Here is a 22,516-nt window from a genome sequence, read left to right as displayed (position 1 = left end):
AATGCGGCCAGTCTTTCCAGGAGCCACCAAGGGGCCTCCCCGGGCTCAACAAGACAAACACGGCTGCCGTGCAGACAGTGGCTCAACCCCACGGCGCCCGAACACCCAGCCCCTGGACGGTGAGACAGCTGTTGCTGCAGGTGGCCCGTGGCTCACTGATGAGGCCCGGCCCCAGGCGTACGCCACCTTCTCTGGGGCCACCTCTCCGGTCTGCAGTGGGGTTCTCCTGGGAGCCCCCAGTCACCACGGGACCAGCGTGGCCTGTCTGTAGCCCAAGAAGGTGGGGACACAAGACTGTCCCCCGTGCCCCCCGCATCACCCGCGAGGCCGAGCGAGCACCAGTGGTGTCTGCGGGGAAGATGAAGGGCTCACGCACAGCCCCCATCTACAGAAGCACAGACTGCAGCCACCTGCGCTATGGAACAAACACAAGTGTCCACGCAGGACCCGATGTCTGACTGTCAAGGCCATGCCCGGGCCACGGTGAGAAGGTGCATCCCCCATGCAAGCCACAGAGAGGGGATGGGGGGGCCATCTGCGATTCTGAGCTCATCGGGCATCACCCCAGAGGGAGAGGGAGAGGGAGAGAGGTAGACAGAAGTACAGAGGGAGAGAAAGAGAGAGGGAGGGAGAGACGTCTCTCCCTTCCCTGGGGGTTCTCTAGTGCAGCCAAGGCTGAAAACCACTGCATTTTGGGAGATGGGTCCTCGTGGAAGAGTTAGATAGTAGCTCAATGGCATTATCGACACATACTAAAAAGGCCCCAAATCTTGGGGAGTCAGGGAGGGGAGTGTCGGCTGCCTCGTAAACGGGGAGAGATTGGGCATCAGGGGAGGTGCCTGTGCAGCCTGCGCCCAGGGCCCCGCAGACTTCATCTCCCAGCGGTGGTCCTGGGCTGGAAGTCAGCGGGGAGGTCAGGCTGTCCAAGCATCAACGTTGACTTCAGGGCTGATCTAAAAGGCGCCTGGTGTTTGTTGAAGCAGAAAAAAGAGAAAGCAGTAGGGAGAGGATGGGAGTGGGAGGGGGAGGGAGCCCCCCTCCTCAGCACTTCTACCGCTCTCCCTCTCTCTCTCCCTTTCTCCCTCTCTCCCTCTACCTCGCTGCCTCTCCCTCTCCCTCCATCTCTCCCCCTGCCTCTCTCCCTCCCTCTCTCCCTGTCCCTCTTTCCCTGTCCCTCTCTCTCCCTCTTTCCCTCCCCCTCTCCCTCTCCCCCTTTCCCTCTCCCTCTCCCCCTCTCCCTCTCTCCCTTTCTCTCTCCCTGTCCCTGTTTCCCTGTTCCGCACGCTCTGGCTCTACCTCTTTCCCTCTCCCTCTCCCTCCACCTCCTTCCCTCTCTGGAGAGGGAAGGAGGTGGAGGGAGAGGGAGAGAGAGATGGAGAGGGAGGGGGGAGAGGGAGAGAGAGATGGAGAGGGAGGGGGGAGAGGGAGAGACAGATGGAGAGGGAGGGGGGAGAGGGAGAGAGAGGGGGGAGAGGGAGAGAGTGATAGAGGGAGGGAGCGAAAGATGTCTCTCCCTCCCTCCCTCTCTCCCTCCCTCTCTCCCTCTCCCTCCCTCCTTCTCCTCCCTCTCCCTCTCGCTCCAACTCTCCTTCTCCCTCCGTCTCTCCATCTCCCTCACTCCCTCCCAGAGAGGCAGAGATAAGGCAGAGGGAGAGAGGGAGAGGGAGAGATGGAGGGAGAGGGAGAGGGAGGAAGAGGTAGAGGGAGGGAGAGGGAGAGAGGGAGAGAGAACGAGGTCTCTTCCTCCCTCCCTCTCCCTCTCTCCTCCTTCTCTCCCTCTCTCCCTCTCCCTCTCTCTCTCCCTGTCCCTGTTTCCCTGTTCTGGTCTCCCTCTCCCTCTCTCCCTCTCCCTTGTCTCTGCCTCTCCCTCCATCTCTCCCTCTCTGAGAGGGAGTGAGGGTGAGGGAGAGATGGAGGGAGAGGGAGTGACAGAGGGAGGAAGAGGGAGAGAGGAAGGGAAAGGGCGAGGGAAGGAGAGGGGGAGACGGAGGGAGGGTGAGAGAGGGAGAGTCGGAGGAGAGAGGGAGAGGGATGGAAGAAGAGACCATATTCCCTCTCCCGGTCTCCCTCTCTCTCTCTCTCTCTCTCTCTCTCTCTCTCTCTCTCTCTCTCTCTCTCCCCCGCCCGTCCCTCTCTCTCTCATCCTCTCTCCCTCTCCCTCCATCTCTCCCTCTCCCTCTCTCCCTCTCCCTTATCTCTGCCTCTCCCTCCATCTCTCCCTATGTGGGAAGGAGTGAGGGAGATGGAGACATGGAGGGAGAGGGAGAGTTGGTGGAAGAGAGAGAGGGAGGAGAAGGAGAGAGGGAGGGAGGGAGAGAGGGAGAGACATCTTCGCTCCCTCCCTCTATCCCTCTCTCCCTTTCCCCCCTCTCCCTCCCTCTCCTCCCTCCCTCTTGTGCTCTCCCTCTCCCTCTTTCCCTTGCCCTCTCCCTCCACCTTCTTCCGTCTCTGGAGAGGGAAGGAGGTGGAGGGAGAGGGAGAGGGAAAGAGGGAGAGGGAGAGCGGAACAGGGAAACAGGGACAGGGAGAGAGGGAGGGAGAGGGAGAGAAGGAGGACAGAGGGAGAGGGAGGGAGGAAGAGACCTCTTTCCCTCTCCCTCTCCCCCCCCCTCCTCTCCATATCTTTCTCCCTCTCTTCCTCTCCGTCCCTGTCCCTCCATCTCTCCCTCTCCCTCTCTCCCTCTCCCTTGTCTCTGCCTTTCCATCTCTCCGTCTCTGGGAGAGAGTGAGGGAGATGGAGAGATGGAGGGAGCGGGAGAGTTGGAGGGAGAGGGAGAGGGAGGAGAAGGAGGGAGGGAGAGGGATAGAGGGAGGGAGAGGGAGAGAGGGAGAGGGAGGGAGAGAGGGATAGAGGGAGGGAGGGAGAGAGGGATAAAGGGAGGGAGGGATAGAGGGAGGGAGAGACGTCTTTCGCTCCTTCCCTCTATCCCTCTCTCCCTCTCTCTCTCTCTCCCCCCCTCCTGCTCTCTCTCCCTGTCCCTCCACCTCCTTCCCTCTCCAGAGAGGGAAGGAGGTGGAGGGACAGGGAGAGGGAAAGAGGTAGAGGGAGGGCGTGCGGAACAGGGAAACAGGGACAGGGAGAGAGGAAGGGAGAGAGGGACAGGGAAGAGGGACGTGGGATGTGGGAAGAGGGAGGGGGGAGGCGGGAGAGAGACGGGGGAGACAGAGGAGGTAGAGGGAGGGGGAGGGGAGAGGGAGAGGGATGTGGGAGAGTGAGGGGGAGACGGAGGTGGAGAGGGAGTTGGGAGAGGGTCGAGGAGAGGGACGGGGAGGGGGGAGAGGGAGGGGGGAGGGAGAGAGGGAAAGAGAGTGACGCAGAGGAAAGAGGGAGAGGGAAGAGAGAGAGAGAGGGGGACAGAGGGAGAGGGAGAGAGGGAGGGGGAGAGGGACGAGAGGAAGCAGGGAGAAAAGAGAGAAAGAACACACCATGTACATTTCTGTCAAATGACACCGGGGATCCTTACACAACCAGGAGAAAATAACACAGCGAGGCTCTTTCTCAGCTGGAACTGGAACTGCAGATGGGGCGAAACACCACCAGGGTGGCCACACATGTCCAGCTGCCGCCCCAGCCCCCTGAGTCTGGTCACCAGGGCTCTGAGTGTTTGCTCCAGGGACCTGGGGTTCACCCTGTCACCCTGGAGGTCGGGCCTAGACAGCAGGGCCCCGGGCTGGACACATAGGGGGAAAAGCATCCCCACAGGACAGCTTGTGCGAGCCGATTCAGCTGCGAGATTCTAGAGGCCCGGGATCACCCTGTGGCCCATGAAACCCAGGAGCCAGGAGGGTCTTGCATCGGGATTCCTGTCCGTTGGACTGTAACGTTTATGTAAGGAATCTTGGAAACAGTGGTAACAAGAGTGAATTCGAACGAGCTTTAGGATATTATGGACCACTCCGAAGTGTGTGGGTTGCTAAAAACCCTCCCGGCTTCGCTCTTGTTGAAAATGAAGATCCCCGAGATGCAGCGGATGCTGTCTGAGAACTAGACGGGAGAACACTCTGTGGCTGCCGAGTAAGAGTGGACCTGTCCAATGGGGAAAGGAGAAGTCGAGATCGTGGCCGCCTCCTTCTTGGGGTCGTCGCCCTCGAGATGATTATCGGAGGAGGAGTCCTCCCCCTCACCACAGATGTCCAAGACGGAGAAGCTTCTCCCGCAGCCAGAGCAGGTCCCTTTAGTAGATATAGGAGAAGAGAGAGATCACTGTCCCAGGAGAGAAATCGCAAGCCGTCCCGATCTTTCTCTAGGTCTCCTAGCCGATCCAGGTCAAATGAAAGGAAATAGCAGACCACTTTGCAAGAGGAGTGGTGCACAGGAAATAACTTCATTTGACAGGAGTATGTACAGAAAATTCAAGTTTCGTTTGAGACTTCCGAAGCTTGATGCACTTTTTAAATGTTTTAGCTGTTCACATTTGTTTGTCTCTTGGGACAGTGACACATAAAGGTGTCATTCTCTATGGTTTGAAATGGGTCATATGAGGCATGTAATATGCAGAATTGTTTCTTTACAATGTTCTCTTAAGCAAAATTGAATTTGCTTTGAATTTTTGGTCTTGCCTAGACTGAGAATAAAACTCTAACTCCTGCCCACCTAAAGTGTGATGTTTATTATTATGGAAGCAACACTGGCAAACATTGAAAAGACTTTCTGTAGCTGGGATATGGTATGCAGCTGTAGTTAAGCAAGCAGTCTTTAAAAGGTGCTGTGAACACAAGCCAGCAGGTAGAAATGAAAGCCGCACCCTTACCCTAGATTAGAGGTTTAAGAGTTCCACTAGTCTTCACACTGGACAAGAGGTTGTCCAGTGAGTTTAGAATCTAAGAAGTTTCAAGGAAGTTAGTTTCCCTTTGAGTTAGGTCATAAGTCCCCTCTGTGATTGCCGTACATGAATACATAGCTCTTTGTAATGTTTTTTGGAAGTTGAGATGATCAAGATACCAATGTCTTGCCAGATGAAGAGTATATTGTAGAGCTGAACTTTGAGTTACTGTGCAATTTTTTTTCATGCTGTCATTCGTAATATGTTTTGTGAGACTCCTTGGGATTAAAGTTTTGGTTCCAAAAGGAACAAAGAAAAAAAAAAGGATCCACCTGCCAATGCAGGGGACACGGGTCCGAGCCCTGGTCCGGGAAGATCCCCTGTGCCGCAGATCAACTAAGCTCATGGGCCACAACTATTGAGCCTGTGCTCTAGATCCTGGGAGCCACAACTACTGAGCCCCCATGCCACAACTACAGAAGCCCGCACAGCTAGAGCCCGTGCTCCGAAACAAAAGAAGCCACTGTAATGAGAAGCACGTGCCCGCAACAAAGAGGAGCCCCTGCTCGCCGCAACTAGAGAAAGCCCGTGTGCAGCAATGAAGACCCAACGCAGCAAAAAAAAAAAAAAAAAAGACGATACCGGCCAGGTGATCAAGGGTAAAATTGTTTGTCACAAGTCCCGTTGATGGGGTGTATCCTTGATGTGTGTATCCTTGATGGTGTGTATCCTTGATGATGTGACCTGAGGAGAATGACATTTTTATCTGTGTCTGGATCTTCCGCCCCAAACCCCGTAACTCCAGCCCAACCATAAGAAAAACATCAGAAAACCAACAGACAAACAAATTGAGGGACAAAATACCTGACCAGTCCTCCTCAAAACTTTCAAGGTATTAAAACCCAGGGATGTCTGAGAAATGTCACAGCCCAGAGGAGACTGGGACAGAAAAAGGATGTTAGGGGAAAGCTAGGGAAATTCTAGTAAAGTGTGGACTTTAGTTAATAATAACGTATCCATCTCGGTTCCTTAGTTGGATAAGCATGTCGTACTAACGTACTAAAGTACTAACGTGTTGGAAATAGGGGTACTGGGTCGGGGGTCCACAGCACTCTGTACACTCTGTACAGATCTTTGCAACTTTTTTGTAACTCTAAGCTATTCTAAAATTAAGCAACTACTAAACAGAGATAAGAATGTTATTTCCCTGATTTGAACATGCCTGAGTTTGTTTTCATGGTCACATTTGTGCTATCTGGATGTGTCTTGGAATCAGTAGCAAAGGAGAGTTGCCAGCCCCTGGGAAGATGCGGCTGGTTTGCAGGTGGCTTGCTCTGGAGCTGAAGACCACGGTGGGAAGTCTGCAGCCTCGGGCTGCACTTAGAACCATGGGAGGGGATGGGCCAGCTCAGTTAGGGATGGAACCTATAAATAAAACTCTTTTTCTTTTCCATTATGGCTTATCACAGGATATTGAATATAGTTCCCTGTGCTAGACAGTAGGACCTTGTAGCTTATCCATCCTATATTTAATAGTTTGCCTCTGCTAACCCCAAACTCCCAATCCAACCCTCCCTCCCTCTTTCTCCCCCTTGGCAACCACAAGTCTGTTCTCTATGTCTGTGAGTCTGTTTTTGTTTCGTAGACAAGTTCATTTGTGTCGTATTTTGGATTTCACATATAAGAGAGATCATATATGTGTCTTTCCCTGCTGACTTACTTCACTTAGTATGATGATCTCTAGGTCCATCCACGACGTTGCTGCAAATAGCATTATTTCATTCTTTTTATGGCTGAATATATTCCATTGTATATATGTACCACATCTTCTTTATCCATTCATCCATCAGTGGACATTTAGGTAGCTTCCACATCTTGCCTATTATAAATAGTGATGCAATGAACATTGGGGTGCATGTATCTTTTCTTTCTTTCTTTTCTTTCTTTCTTTTTCTTTCTTTCTGTCTTTCTTTATTTTTTTGTCACACAGTATGTGGGATCTTAGTTCCCTGGCCAGAGATGGAACCCATGCTCCCTGCACCGGAAGCACAGAGTCTTAACCACTAGACCACCAGGGAAGTCCCAGGGGTGTATGTATATTTTTGAATTAGAGTTTTCTCCAGATCTATGCCCAGGAGTGGAATTGCGGGACCCTATGGCAGCTGTATCTGTTCTCTGCACGTCTCACATCAACCACCTGCACTCCACTGCTTGCTCTCAACGTCATCTTCGGGGAACACAACCTGCGACAGGGACCTTGACAAGAAGAAATGGCTCAGGGAAAAGCTACCTGCACAGGGAGGAGATAGAGGCCATCGACCCTGGGGTGCGGCGGGGAGAGTGGGCACGGAGATTTGTCATTTCATCCCTGATACTCAGCCCTCCTGGCTGCCCCACTCTAGGTCACCTCGGGATACAGAGGTGACCCGGTTAGAGTCCCAGCCTGTGCAGGAATCTAGGGGCACCAGCGGGTCTGAATAATATTAGTGCAGGGTCTCCCCCATGGCACTGGGGTTATTTGGGGCGGGTCATTCTCTGCTGGGGGCCCCTCCTGGGCACTGTGTGGGGTTCAGCAGCATCCCTGTCCCCACCCATTTGATTCCAGGGGCCCCTTCCCCCCCAGTTGTGACAACCACAGATTTTCCCCAGACATCACCGAAGAACTGGGTGAGGCGGAAGCAGGATGGCCCTGGGTGAGGACAGCTGTGTTGAAGCAACCAGCCTGGCTTAGGGCAGGGTCCGCCCCAGTCCCGTCAGAGCCTGCATTTACAACTGCCCCTTCCCTCTCCCACCTCCCATGCCCTGCAGTGGTCTCCGAGACATCATCCCCGTGTAACAAATCACACCTTCTCAGTTTACTGTCCCCAGCACCTAGAAGAGTGTCTGCTATGTAGTAGATGCTTCCTAAATACTTGCTGAATAAAGGAGTTGAATAAAGGGATGAGTGCATGAATGAATGAAGGTTACCATGGAAGGAGGGGGGAGATTCCCTTTCTGACTCTCGGGGGTTGGGATATCAAGTGAAAGATCCATCCTAAATAGGCTGACCAGCCTTCTGGGGTTCCCCGGAAATGAGGGTTTCCCCACAGTTCCAGCGCTCAAACCTGAGCGGTCCTGGGCAAACTGGGGGCGGGTGTTGGTCACCCTGTGTAAACACAGTAACAATTGCAACTGCAATAGCAATGGCCGAGGACCTCTACGGTCTTATTGACCAGGCCCAGTTCTTTACCTGGCGGGGAAGGGTGGGCCGGGATTGGAATTCCGGTGATCCAGGGTGGGCGGGTGAGGGCACACCCCGAGCTTGTGTAGGGGAGTCCAGGAAGGTTCTGGAGGAAGTGACAGTGACACAGGAGGGAGGGAGGAGTCTAAGGAAGAACATCCCACACGACAACGTGTGCCAATGGCCCTGGGCCCAAGGTCACACCTGACCAGGGCTTGCTTTTTTTCTTTTTTTCTAATTTACATTTTCCCACATGGATATGCAATTGTCCTAATGCCATTTATTGAAAACTCCTTAATTTCCCCACTTTCTGTCATATCAAGTTCTCATCTATCTGTTTCTGGACCTTTATTCTCTACCATAGAGCTATACGTCCCATCCTTGCACCACTAGGGCTGTTTCATCACTATAACTTTATTTTTTATTCATTTCTTTCTTTGGCCGTGCCGGGCGGCATGTGGGATCTTATTTCCCTGACCAGGGATCGAACCCGCACCCCTTGCAGTGGAAGCTCAGAGTCTTAATCGCTGGACCTCCAGGGAAGTCCCCAGGGCTTGCTTTGACATCCATCGAATGGTGGCGGGTGGGCACGGGGAGCAGCTGTCTGTGAGCCATCCTGTGTAGAAATGCAGGGTGGAGGGCAGGACAGCTGGAGCGGGAGGGGAAGAGGCGGAGGAGGGAGGGAGGGATGGCGGGCGGGCGGGCGAGAGACAGACAGAGAGTTTCCGGAGACACTAGCTCTGGCCGTGTCCTAGGGCATGAAAGCTGAAAATAGCTCCTAGTGCCGGGAGCCTTGGAGCCGGAGCCTGGGAGCCAGGGTGACTGGCTCTCCTCCCTGATGTGTGTGTGGGGGGGGAGGGGGTGGGCTCCGGACTTCTCAGGCTGGGAATGGGGTGCACGGAGCAGGGACGGAGCAGGGACCCTTCTCTCTGGGACCTCGCGGGCCATCCTTAGCTCACAAAGCTGAGCCACTCCTGGCCCTACGAGTGGGGGGCTTATCCTCCCTGTCCCCTGGATCACACCCCCTCACACACAACTTCCCCTTGTGTGCTCCCAGCAACCAAGATAATCTGTTTTTAAAAGATTTGGGGGAGGGGGGTAAACATACAAACAAGAGCAGAATGGATACTTTTTCAGAATGGGAATGGCTCTGTGTAACCCCATCCCCAAGGTAACCAGAGTCCTGACCTCTAACACCCTTGACGAGTCAGCCTTGGTCTGGGCTTGCAGACCCACGGAAACTTCCTCATCCCCTCCTTCAGACCCCGTCTCTCCCTCGGCGTCTTTGTGAGAGGCACCCGGGGAAGTGGGACTGCTAGGCTGTACTGCTGCTAGAACTCCACCTGGGCTCCACCAGGCTCCAGCCCCCCGCCCTGTGCACCTCTCTGACCCTGAGGCACCTCAACTGGTAGGAGCGGCATCACCTTCCCTCCCGGGACTTGTGACACTTAAGGGAGACACAGAAAGGACAAGCGTTTGGCTCCCTGGCTGGCAAAGAGCAGGTGCTCAATTGTCATAAGTGTCCGTATCGGTGAGGGTTCGCCAGACAAACAGAATCCATAGCCTCTGTGTGTATATACACACACACGTACACATGTACACGCATACAAAAATATACAGCTGTGTATATATGCAGTACGCATACAGACATATACACATATAGTATATGCAATACGCAAATACATATATACACACATATATATAATGCATAGTTTGTATATATACAGTATGTCTACACACATATACACATAATATATACAATAGACACATACATATACACTATACATACACACATATGAAATGCATAGTTTGTATATATATATACAGTATGTACACATTCGTATAAGATATGCAATATACACACCTAGGTTCGTCTATATCATACATATATACACACATACAAAGATATTTAGGTGTGTATATATACAGTATACATACATACACATATAATATATGCAATACATACACGTACATACATATAGACACACATATACACCTACATATAAAAGCATGTAGAATAAAAATATATATGTACTGCTTCTATAAATTCGTCGTATATATACATACACATATCATATATAGGATACATACACATACATATATACAATGTATACACACACACCTATATGTAAATATGTGCATGTACATACACATATAAGTACACACGCAAGTGTGTATATAGAGAGAGTACATACATATATACATATAATACCTATACACATACAGGTATACAACATATATACACACCTATATATCAATATACACTGTATACATACATACATACAGTGTACATATACTGTACACATACACACCCATATATCAATACATGGGTGTGTGTATATATACAGCATGTTCACCTTCATAATATGTATACTGTATATATACACATACATACATGTATACAATATATACACACAAATATATAGGCTTGTATGTATACTGTATATAGTACTTACACATAGACTACAAACGCATGCACATATAAACATATGTGTATACATATATATATCATATCTATACACACATATACAAATTAATAGGCTTGTATATATTCAATATTTTTACATATATAGTTTCGTTTTAAGGAGTTGACTCTTGTGACCGTGAGGCAGGCAAGTCAGGGCAGGACTCTGGGCTGGAGACACAGGGAAGAGCTGATGTGCCAAGTCCATTGGAGGAACACTTCCCTCTTCCTAGGGCACCTCATTTTTCTCTCCAGTCCTTCAACTGATGGACGAGGCCCACCCACGCCGCGGCATTGACAATCTCCTTTACGCAAAGTGGACCAATTTCAGTGTTAATCTCTTCTGAAGAATACCTTCCTGGCCACATCTGGAATAATGTTTGCGGTTGCCGGGGCCCCACGCAGTGCGCACATGAGATTAACCATCCCCGTGGCGATGATGACACTTTATTTTCTCCCTTGACCATTGTCACTACTATTCCAATTAAAATGGCAGTGCTATGAGGGCAGGGCATTTCCTTTTTTGCCAGTACTGAGCGTCCGCGGTCTGGTGCCTAGCATAGGCTAAATACACGGCATTTTTGTGAACAGAAGCCGGGATTCCAGCTGTCATATTTAATAGGAATTATAGTCTTATTACTGTGTGTGTGTGGGGTGTGGGGTGTGTGTGTGTGTGTGTGTGTGTGTGTGTGTGTGTGTGTGTGTGTGTGTGTGTGTGTGTGTGTGTGTGTGTGTGTGTGTGTGTGTGTGTGTGTGTGTGTGTGTGTGTGTGTGTGTGTGTGTGTGTGTGTGTGTGTGTGACGGTATGTCGAGGTCAGGAGTCGAACCCGCCACCACTGGCCCTGAGAGGTTTGGCCGGGTCCCCACTTCGGGCCGGTGGGTGTGGCCAGGGGCAGCCGATGACGTGCGTACGTGCGTGGGAGCGTGCGTGCGTGGGAGCGTGCGTGCGTGGGAGCGTGCGTGCGTGGGAGCGTGCGAGTCCAGGAGGCGGGCCGCGCGGGCCGTGAGTGTTTCAGTCCGGCCCCCGGCTCACTGTGCTCGCCTCACGCCGGCCCGAGTTCGCAGCAGCGCTGGGGGCCCCGGGCCTGTGACCACAAAGAGGGAGCCGGGGCCCGGACGGGAGCGCGGCGGCGGCAGCTGAGGCCCAGGCCAGGCCCCGTCCCTTCAGCCGCCCGCCTGCCCGTCTGCCCCGCCCCCGCCGGCGGCGCCGCGCCCCTCCCCCAAGCGCCAGACTAGCGCGGTGCGGGGACCGCGCGCGAAGACATGGGGGAGAAGCTGGAGCTGAGGTTGGAGTCGCTCTTGGGGACCGAGCCCGCCGTCTACCCGTGGCCGCTGCCGGTCTACGTAAGTGCCGCCCGTCCCCTCCTCCCGGACCCCCGCCCCTCTTCCCCCACGGCGCGCGCTGAGCCCACCGAGAAACGGAGCGACTCGAGTCGCCAGACCGTCTTTGGAGCCCCCCTTCCCGCCCCGCCGTGGTTCTCCGCGGCAGTTTCCAGCCCCCGCGCGCAGAGTGGGCAGAGGGGAGCCGGCGCCGGCCGGGGGCGTCGACTCGGCCGCGGGGACCCCGCGCTTCTGCGGGGCGCCCGAGCCGGTCTGCGGTTGGCTCTGCAGGGCTGGGGACCCCGGTCCCCCCCGGGCCTGGAATGTCGGCGGGCTTGCCCTTCTGTACTTTAGGATCTGACATGTAGGGTTTCTTTTTCTTGGTAGTTTATTCTTAGCGGTATCAACGTGCTTAGTTTTTTTTTTTTTTTCAGGGCACCCTTTCCTCCCTCTCTCCAGTTTTTTTGTGTTTCTGTTTTGTTTTGTTTTAGTTAGGCATTTTGTCCCTCTGATCTTGAGTGGGTGGGCTGGCAGGACACTTGGAGAGGAGGCGTTCTGTCCCCTGACCTTGAGTGGCCTTTGGAAAATGACAGGCCAGACGGAAATTTAACTTAATTGATATATAATATTGTATCTGTCCAAGGTGTACAATGTGATGATTGGTATATATATAGTGTGTGAAATGATTACCACAATAAGTTTAGTTAACCTTAATTCACATAATTACAAATGTTATCTTTGTGATGAGAACTTTCAAGATGTACTCTCTTAGCAACTTTCAAACATAAAATACGGTACTGTTAACTGTAGTGACCGAGCTGTACATTACATCACCATTACTCCCTTGTCTTATAACTAGAAGTTTCTACCTTTTGATCGTCTTCCCTCATTTTCCTCACCTCCAACCCCCAGCTCTGGCAACCGTCATTCCATTCTATCATGAGTTCAGTATTTTAGATTTCACATATGAGATCATAAAGTATTTATCTTTCTCTGTCTGACATTTCATTTAGCATAATGCCCCCCAAATCCACCCATGTGGTCACAAATAGGCAGGTTTCCTTCTTTATCACGGCTGAATAATAGTAGGTTGTATGCATCCCATTTTCTTCATCCATTCATCCACAAAAAAACACTGAGGTTGTTTCCATGTCTTGGCTCCTGTATTGGGTTGGCCAGAAAGTTCATACAGTTAATGAATACACTGTTCAATAAAACTTGGTGAAAATGAGTCTTTCATTTTTACTTAAAATAAATGTTTGACAAAGCCAGCTAGGCATCCCTTTGCGTAATGGCTTATACCACATTGAAATATTTTAAACATATGAACAGTAATAGCTGAAATGACAAATGTTACTAATATTGACACAATTTATCAAGGAGAATATGTTAGAATATGTTAAAATGCAGATGGACAGTGAAAGAACAAATATAACTTTTAACTAAATATTGTCTTGATATTTAGACCATTGGTTAAAATCATGATAACAGGTTTCATCCATTTCAAGAAAGCAGAATATTTGCAGATCACTTAACATTTACTAGGTATGTTCTCAGTCTGGAAGGATATATTTCACTGACATGTGTCATTTAATTTAACCACATCCCTCTGTAATAGATAGTGTTATCCCTATTTGCAGATAGGAAACAGGCTCAGAAAGATTAAGAATGTTACCTAATTCTAGTAAGCAGCCAAACCTAAACTGATCTAATTCCAGGGCAAAGCTCTTTCTGACACATCAGTGTGGGTCTTTATCTCTTTGAGAATTGTTGAACATTAAAAGCCTTCTTCCAGTTAAATGCATAAAGAAACAACATGAGCAATGACATAACAATACAAGTCTCACGAAATAATTGGTGTGTTTGGCCTTGCTTTTGTTGATTGATCTTTTGCAAAATTGCTTTTCTCTGAGATATTTAAAGTGGACTTTAACTATTTTCTTGGAAGACTTTCCTAAATTATACCTATCAGAAAGCTGCTTTGCTTTAAGGCTGAAGAAAAATGAAAGCTTACTTAACTACACTTAGGTGCCAGGGTCATACTATGAGCTCTACACCTGCCAGGATTCACGCTAAGATAGATAGGGTGGCTCAGCAAACTGTCCATAGTCCTGTGATTCCTTTCTGATATTCTGAAGTAGAAATAATTGAATAACTGTTCACAAAAGAGAGAAACACTGTTTCTTGGTCCTCAATATCATGCTGCTGTAGGCTAATTCTTTCTCTCTTCTGTCGCCCCTTAGTATAGAGAGTGTGTTTTGGGGACCCTCCTTCACGATCTTCTGCATTCCAAGAGCATCTTACATAAATCCAGGACTTCTCAAGCAGCCAGTTTTGCCAGATGGTCTTAGGGTTGGTTGTACCCCTATATGTATAATCCTGAACTTCTCAAGTAAGGTCCTTAGAGAGCATAATGGCTAAGAGAATTGGTGCTGATACCAGACCTGAGTCCAAATACTGCCTATGCCCCTAACTAGCTGTGTAACCTTGGAGAAGTAACTTAAGCCCCTTAAAGGGATTAGATTTCTCACCCGGAAAATGGTATAATAAATGCATCTACCTCATATGGTTAGTGTGTAAATTAATGTAACTTGAGATGGTGCATGTTAAGCATTAGCACAGTGCCTGTCTCTTGTTAGTAGTACCTGCTTTTATTATTAATTATTCTCTTTATATTCCCAGTTCCAGCTAGGTGCCTAACATATAATAGTTGTTCAGCACATATTTACTGGATTGAACCAGCTCTGAAATTTAAGCATTGGGTCAACAGCAAAGTAGTCACCCCACCATCATTTCTCCCAGAGAAAGGGAGAATAGATGGAAGCCAGCCATCATACTTTCTTTTCTTATTCTAAACTTCCCATCCAGCCCCAGCAATAAAATAATCTTCCTGAACCCCAACAATTTCAAGAATTTTTCAAATCACACTATTTGAAAATAGTTGGGTTGCCCAGATCTAATATGTCCCAGGACCCCAAGGTCACCAAGCTTATATTGATGAAGTCTAGTTAAGATAAATGATTACAGTTAGTAAACCAACTGCTTATGAGCTCATTGGGCTTTTTAAAATTTACTATCTGCGCTTCATAGAGACACAAGTATTTTGCTTTTGTAGGACGCTCAACAGTCAAAGTAGTCTTTTAAAAAGCACAAATCAGACGCTATTATTGCACTGCTTCTAACCTCTAAAGGCTATCTATTGTAAAGAGATTAAATTTTCAACTACTTAGCCAGGCTCACAGAGACCATGTGCTCTGGTCACTTACTACATCTTTCCCTGACCTTCATGGGGTTCGAGGCACAGTTGTCTTTTTCAGTCCCTCAGATGCAACAAGCTCTACTTCTTGCTCTCCCAGCTTTAGATTGGCTAATCCATGTACCCAGACCAATTTCCCTCTTATCGTTAAGGTCTCGGTTCAAACGCCACCACTGCTATCTTGACCAAAGAGACCTGCCTCCTCAGTGCCTCTCCATCCCTTTGTCCAGTCGTATTTCTGTCACCGTACAACATTTATTTACATGTTTACTCTGTCTTCCTCCACCACTGGACATTTGCTTAAGAGCAGGGACTTTGTAATTTTTTGCTCACCACTGAATCTTCCAAGGCTTGCAGCACACACTGGCACATAGGTGTGTAGGAAATGTGTGTCTAATAAAGAATAAATACGTGAATAAAAAAAAACTGTGAAACACTAACACAAGAATATTCTTCTTTCAAAAGAATAATGAAAAATAATTTCATTCAATAAGAGTCATTCTTAGTTACTGATACGTGACTTAGTAGATCCCATTCAATTTAAAATGTTCCCTTTTTTTCTGATACTTTCACAAGTCATTGATTAAATGTTGCTCACTTTTAAGGCCAATCTGTGAGACATTATTTAACTTGTCTACTGTAAAGTTCCAGCATTAACTCAGGCGGGGCTTCACCAAGTACTGACCATGTGACCTTGGCCTCTCATTGCCTCAGTTTTCTCATTTGTAACATGGGTATAATAATCGGCTTATTTCATACGCCTATGAGGAGGAGAACTTTACATATATGTGTGTGTGTGTGTGTGTGTCTATATATATGTATTTAAACAGTGTCTTAGAATAGTGTCTGGCACATGATAAGCATTATAGAAGTATTGACTGCTGCTACTAGTACTGTTATTATGAGAACTAACTGTTGAGAATAATCCTTCATATAGTGGTTTATTCCACTGAAGATAAAGGAAACTCATAGAATATTAGAAATCAGATTAAACACAGAAAGCCAGTAAAATATACCAGGACAGAAGATGATGAGAGTGTGAAAGCATAGAGGAAAAAACATGGTTTTTGTATTTCTTTTTCTTTTTTAAAGAAGGAAAGAGCCTAGAAATAGGACAAAAACTATTCATTGGCTATACTGACATGGAGACCCCTGGTGACCTTCATAAGTAAAATTTCAGGACAGTGGGCAGAGAGATTACGGTGAGAGAAGTCAGGTGGATGTAAATTATAGAGTAAGTGGGACGTGAGGAAATGGAAACAATACATGATGATAACAATTTTGAAAAGTTCAGACATGAATTGGCTAAAGAAGATATGCAGGGATTAGAGGAGGAGGGAGGCTTTCGTGTTACACGTACAGTTTTCAACATTTTAAGTTGGAGTTACTAGTCTAGAGTGAGGTTGAATTTTGGCAAGAATCATGCATAAGGAGTAGAATGGGTTGTAGAAAATGCAGTGCTGTGAAGTAGTTGAGAAGATGAGAGAAAATGAAATGCTGTCTGTAGTGCACGTGGCCTTTGAACTTGAACTCCTGTAGTGAAAGGGAATACAAAGATCAATGCAAATGCTAATGAATTAACGGATTTGGCAGTGGACTATTTACTGACTTCTGTGTTCCTAATGAGTTAGGAAGCGCCTCACCAGCTCAGAGTGAAGGAAGTAGAGAGGATGGAGGAAAATTTGAGGAGGGTAGGGAAAGCTTCTAAGAAAATAGTCCTTAAGGAGAATTAGAAAGAACTTACTGTAAGTCAGAGCAATATTTCCAGTCTCGAAAATCCATTTGGAGTTGGTGATTATTAATTTATTGGAATACCAATTTGCCCTGCCACATGAGTTTTCTCCGGCTACCTGGATATAAGTTACACAGAGGCAGAAAAGAATGAGAGATAACAATCGAGGGAAAATACAATTAGTATTTTTGTTTACCGTTTTCCACTTCCCCGCTCCAACTCTGGGGAGCCTTCATGGACATGGCTGCCCTCCCAGCCTCCAGCAGCACTCTGTTATCAAAGAATTCAAAGAAATGGAACATAGGTTTCCAACTTATTAATTTAGCAAAATCAAAAATTGTGTATAATGTTTTCTGTTGGCAGAGATTTTTGCAATATAATTTGGTTCCGTCTTTTGACAAGTAATTTGGCAATGTCTAGCAAGATAAAAATGTTAATAGCTTTTTACACGTTAACTCTAATTCTGGAAGCTTATGCCGATAAATAATTTATAATCCAGAAAATTATTATATAAAGATGCTCATTGTCATGTCATTTGTAATAACAAAAAATTGGAAACACCTTTAATTGTTAACAATAGGAAAACAGTTTAGGAAATTATATCCACTTAGTAGAAAGTGACACAGTTACTATATTATAATTACACGATGATGGAGCAAAATAAAATAATGCTTACTAAAGAAAGAATGAAGAAAGCTGACCTAAAATTGTGTCTTCCTTGTGACAGTAATTATGTAAACATATCAATATTTATTAAAACTTAAAACCAAAATAAAGTTTTAAAAGCTCTGTACCAGTAATGGGGATTTTATGTTTGTTTCAAAATATTTTTTAACATAACTCTTATAATTTTGTTTTGTCTACTCCTTTTCTTAAGAATTTCTGACTCTTACCTCATTTTTCATTTCATAGTTTCAAATAAAGTCAGCAATTTTATCATCAGAGAAGATTAGACTTATTTGACAGTTCATAATTCCAAGTTATTTGGTATAAAAAGACCATATACACTTGTAGGTGCTTTCAAAATAAAATTTCGAGAATTTTTTTTTTTTGCTTAGTCTTTCCTAGTATGGAGATGAAGCAAACTACCTAAAATTGCTAGCCGTTCTTTTTTCATTTTTCTCATTTTATTGATTTATCTTGCCCTTCACAGAAATGATAACAAATGAGTCTGCAGTTGCATCTGCCAATTTCTTAAATCCTCTATTATCCACATTATGAAATCATACTAGTATGAATGCTTCCAGTATTTTCAGAGCTCTTTAGTTAGTATACTTTAGCATTCTGTATGAAGTATCTTATGTAAGTGTAAAATTTAGACTCAACTTCTGGAAGCTTTGATTTCTTAGTTCAAAAGTGAGAGATCCTTAGTTCAGCCATATGATTAACAATTACTTGTATAGTAAGAAGCTCCTAATTTATTGTTTTATGGATACCTGGCAGTTTTCTTGCCATTTCTCGGAAGTTCTCTATTAAACACATTCTCTCTCTGTCTCTCTCTGTCTCTCTCTGTCTCTCTCTGTCTCTCTGTCTCTCTCTCTCTCTCTCTCTCTCTCTCACACACACACACACACACACACACACACACACACACACACACACACACACACACACACACACACACACACGGTGATTAAAAGCACAGATTTTGGCATTATGAAATCTAAGGTTCAATTTCCAGTTCTGTAGTTTCTGGGCCACTTCACTTTAGGCAAGTAACCTAATGTCTCTGAACCTTGTTGTTTTCATCTGTAAAATAGAAATTATAATTATATCAGACAATCCTCAAAACATCCGTAATGATTTTAGAGTTTCAGAGTCAGGTAAAAGCAGGCACTCAGTAAATGGCTAGTGCTTTTATTACTTTATTATTATTTCGGTCTTGGTTTTCCTTGAGTCTGTGAGTCCCCATAATGAAATGTAATTTCCAGTAGATTGAGTAACACCTGTTTTCACCAAAAATTTTAACTGAGTTCATTACTTTCTGTGCAACCCAGATTAGTTTTCTGCCTCTTTTTCTGTGCCGTATGTAGGTGTTCAGTAGATTTATTTAATAAATGTATGAATGCTTGAACGCGTAGATGAATTTTTAAATGCTTCTTTTTGAGAAGGTAGAACAAATGTGACACAGTAGAACACATAAGAAAATAATCCATGGAAAAAATGGCAAAGTCATGTATGTGCCCAGGGCCAGCCTAAGAAGAATTGCTTTTTTTTTAGGAAAAATGTGTTGAATAGCTTATTTTAATTATTTTTAGAAGTTAAGTACAGGGACTTCCCTGGCGGTCCAATGGTTAAGACTTCACCTTCCAATGCAGGGGGTGTGGGTTCAATCCCTAGTCGGGGAGCTATGGTCCCACATGCCTCGCAGCCAAAAAACCAGAACATAAAACAGAAGCAGTATTGTAACAAATTCAATAAAGACTTTAAAAAGTGGTCCACATCAAAAAAAAAAAAGTTAAGTACAAAAATTTGCTGATGATTTACATATTTAGGACCAATAAAATAATGTGAGATTAGCTGTACTAAAACAGAATGTTGAGCTACATTCACATTAAGTGACATTATATAGTCTAAATTTATGGAAAACTTCTGAGATGGTGAGTGACCTTTGAGCAGAAAAAGACGGAGAAATGGCCTTTTCTGCATTCTATTGTGCCTCTAAGTAAAATGCTTGGTAATCTAGCTACAAAACTCTCTGTCATTTGGCTTTAGGCACCTACTGTGATTTACCTTGTGAAGATCAGATTTTGCCATGGAGAGGATTTGTAAAAGTATCACACGTTCCAGTACCGTTGGCAACCACAGCTACCAAAAACTCCCATTTAAATTGATGAACCTAATATCAGATGATAGTATCATTTCCTTGTGGGTGTTCTGGGGAAAGGTGGGTAGGAAATATATAAAAGTGAATACTTTATTGACTGAAATAACAATTCATCATTTTGAAAACATAAAATACATTAAAGTTGTTATAGCATCATCCATTAATATTTCACTGTATTTTAGACATGGCCTACAATCAATGTTTTCTGCCCTTTGAAACAGAACCATGCTTGTGGTATGCATTAATCATATAAAAGATGAAACACTGAAAAGAAATTCAGCCTTTAAAGACAATTTGCTTTGATTTATTCAGTGGGTTCTCCTAAAAAGTTAATACCAAGAATTATTGCTTGTTAAATTGGAGTTAGAAATTCTTTCAGAGTTACTTAGTATTTTCTTTAATATCAGTATCAAGGAAGGCAAAGCAAATTTGCATATTTATTAGGAAATACAAGCACATAATCATAAAACAAGAAAACACAACGTTTTTATAGACTTTATTTTTTAGAAGTGTTTTAATTTTACAGAAAAATTGAGAAGATAGTATAAAGTGTTTCCATATACACTATACCCATTTCCCTCTCTGATGATCAACTTATATTAGTATGTTCCATTGTTACAATCAGTGAACAAATATTGATACATTATTGTTTACTATAGTCCATACATTAGTCCAGTTCCTTAGTTTTTACCTAATGTCCTTTTTCTATTCCAGGATTTCATCCAAAACATCACATTACATTTAGTTGCCATGTTTCCTTAGGCTCCTCTTGGGTTTGATAGCTTCTCAGATTTTCCTTGCATGACCTTGGCAATTTTGAGTAGTTAGGTTTGCGTAGGATGCCCACTACTAGAATTTGTTTGATGCATTTTTCATGATAATATTGGGATTATGTGTTTTGGGGAGGAAGACCACAAGAGTAGAAGGGTTATTTTGTCAGATCACATCAAGTGTACAAAGTATCAATATGCATTATGAATGCTGAGGTCGACCTTGATCACCAGGCTGAGGTAGTGTTTTTCAGGTTTCTCCATTGTAAAATTACTGTTTTCCCTTCTCCATATTGTACTTTTTGGAAGGAAGTCAATATGCTCAGCCCACAACTAAGGAATGGAGAGTTATGCTTAAGATGGAGTACTACATAAACTATTGGGAGTTCTTTTGCACTGGAGATGTATCTATTCTCCCGCATTTATTTACGTATCCAATCATTTATTTATATCAGAAGAACTCATGGATTTTTATTTTATACTTTGGGTTATAATCTAATTCTACGTTAGTTACTTTGTTCCTCAAATTGCTCTAGTCCTGACCCTTGTGAACTCTTTTCAGTTCAGTGGCTCATGTGCCACTCTGAGGTATCCCCATCCTATATATTTTTTTGGAACTTCCTTACTTTCTGACACTATAAGATGGTCTTGTATATAAATCTTGTATATTTACTGCCTCAGTCCTAGAATCAGCTACTTCTTCAAGGATAACCAGGTCTTTTTAGTGGAGCACAGTATTAGACAGCAGGATCTGGGTGTGGGGTGTGCTGATTGCTGCCCGGATGTCATTGTTTCTAGATCTTCTCAGCTGACAGAGCAAAGAGATAACATGTGTGTACATTACCCATGTATATGCACACATCTATAAGTATCTCTCTACATAACCATGTGTATTAAGGTAATATGAAGCAATATTAAGCTAAACATGAATGTATATTGATGTTTCCAACTTTAATCTGTTACCACATAGACCATCTTAGCCTCATCTCTTGCTTATCTTTAAATTTCAACTCCAGCAAAACACTTGACTTTTAGAAGTATGGAAATCAAATTGTAGCTACTTTGGGAAGCCACATCATCTAGCAGAATAATTCTGAAAGGGCAAGGTGTATATCATCAAATTTTAATTTACAGTCAGCAGCACTTTGTAACATCCATAGGCCTCCAGACCTCTGCTTCCAAGAAGATGAAGTAGCCCATTTCTCCCAGGTTCTTCCACTTAAAACTAAAACCCTGAACATAACAACAGACAAACATAGGAAGACACTGAAAGGTGGAAATGAGAAGGCAGACTTAACTAGGGACTTTGGGACTTGAGGAATAACATGGTGATGAGTCCCCTGTGTTTCCTGTTGCTTCCCATACATCCTGGAGAGGGTATACAGGAACCCCCAATCAATAACCACCAACAGAACAACAGACGAAAAAGCTTCAAAAAAGAAAACACAAAACCCCCGTTCCCCCTAGCCAAGGTGTGAGGAAAGGGGTTGCCAAAGAGAGAAAAGCATTTGGGCAATAATATACACACTACTCGAGCCAAGTGCCAGTGGAATATTGCACCCGTCCGCTATGTCCTGTGGTTTCAGTTGGGCCAAGCTAGGATTTGATCTTCCACACCACCCCACTCCTGCCCTCCAGAAGAGGCAGCGCTCTGATTCGCCACCAGGGCTGTTTCAGTATGGTGCAGTGGTGAGCTGAGCCTCCACCCCTTTGCATTAGCAAAGAGACTTTCAAAGGTGGTGCCTGACAGGCTAGTTAACACTGGGCTGCCCTCACACAGTCGTGGGGTCCAATGGTGGGACCTAGCCTCCGTCTCTCCCTGACATCAATAAGAATAGGATGTTACAGGTTGGAGGGAGTAGGCACCCCACTAACCCCCAACACGTGGTGTCAGTGAGACCCAATGGGGTGCTGAATCCTCATAACCGTCCTGAGGCAGTAAGACAGAATGAGATGGCACAAGCAGGGCTAGTTGGCAGTTCTCTTCCTCTTACCCTGGTGTCAGTGGGGCCAGCAGGTAGCTGACCCTCTACCCACACCCGGCATCAACAAGAAGGAATGAAGTGGGAGGAAGGACAGCAAACACTTCACTTCTCCCCTCCACTGGTGTCAAGAAATCTACTGGGGAGATGAACTTCCACTCCTACTAAAAGGCAACACAATG

The 22,516-nt window shown here is 45.8% G+C and overlaps 1 pseudogene across 1 annotated transcript; it reads left to right on the top strand.

Annotated features, from left to right (window-relative positions):
- The first annotated feature begins 1 nt into the window (after position 1).
- On the top strand, positions 2-4,593 carry LOC309824194 (serine/arginine-rich splicing factor 3-like; annotated as a pseudogene). Its single transcript has 2 exons — positions 2-119; positions 3,777-4,593. The product of its transcript is annotated as a serine/arginine-rich splicing factor 3-like (transcript).
- The last annotated feature ends 17,923 nt before the right edge of the window (positions 4,594-22,516 follow it).

This window comes from Grampus griseus, assembly GCF_964374135.1.
Source record: "Grampus griseus genome assembly, chromosome: 6".
NCBI lineage: Eukaryota > Metazoa > Chordata > Mammalia > Artiodactyla > Delphinidae > Grampus > Grampus griseus.
Note: the sequence above shows the minus strand (reverse complement) of the source record. Positions and strands in the feature narration are given on the sequence as shown.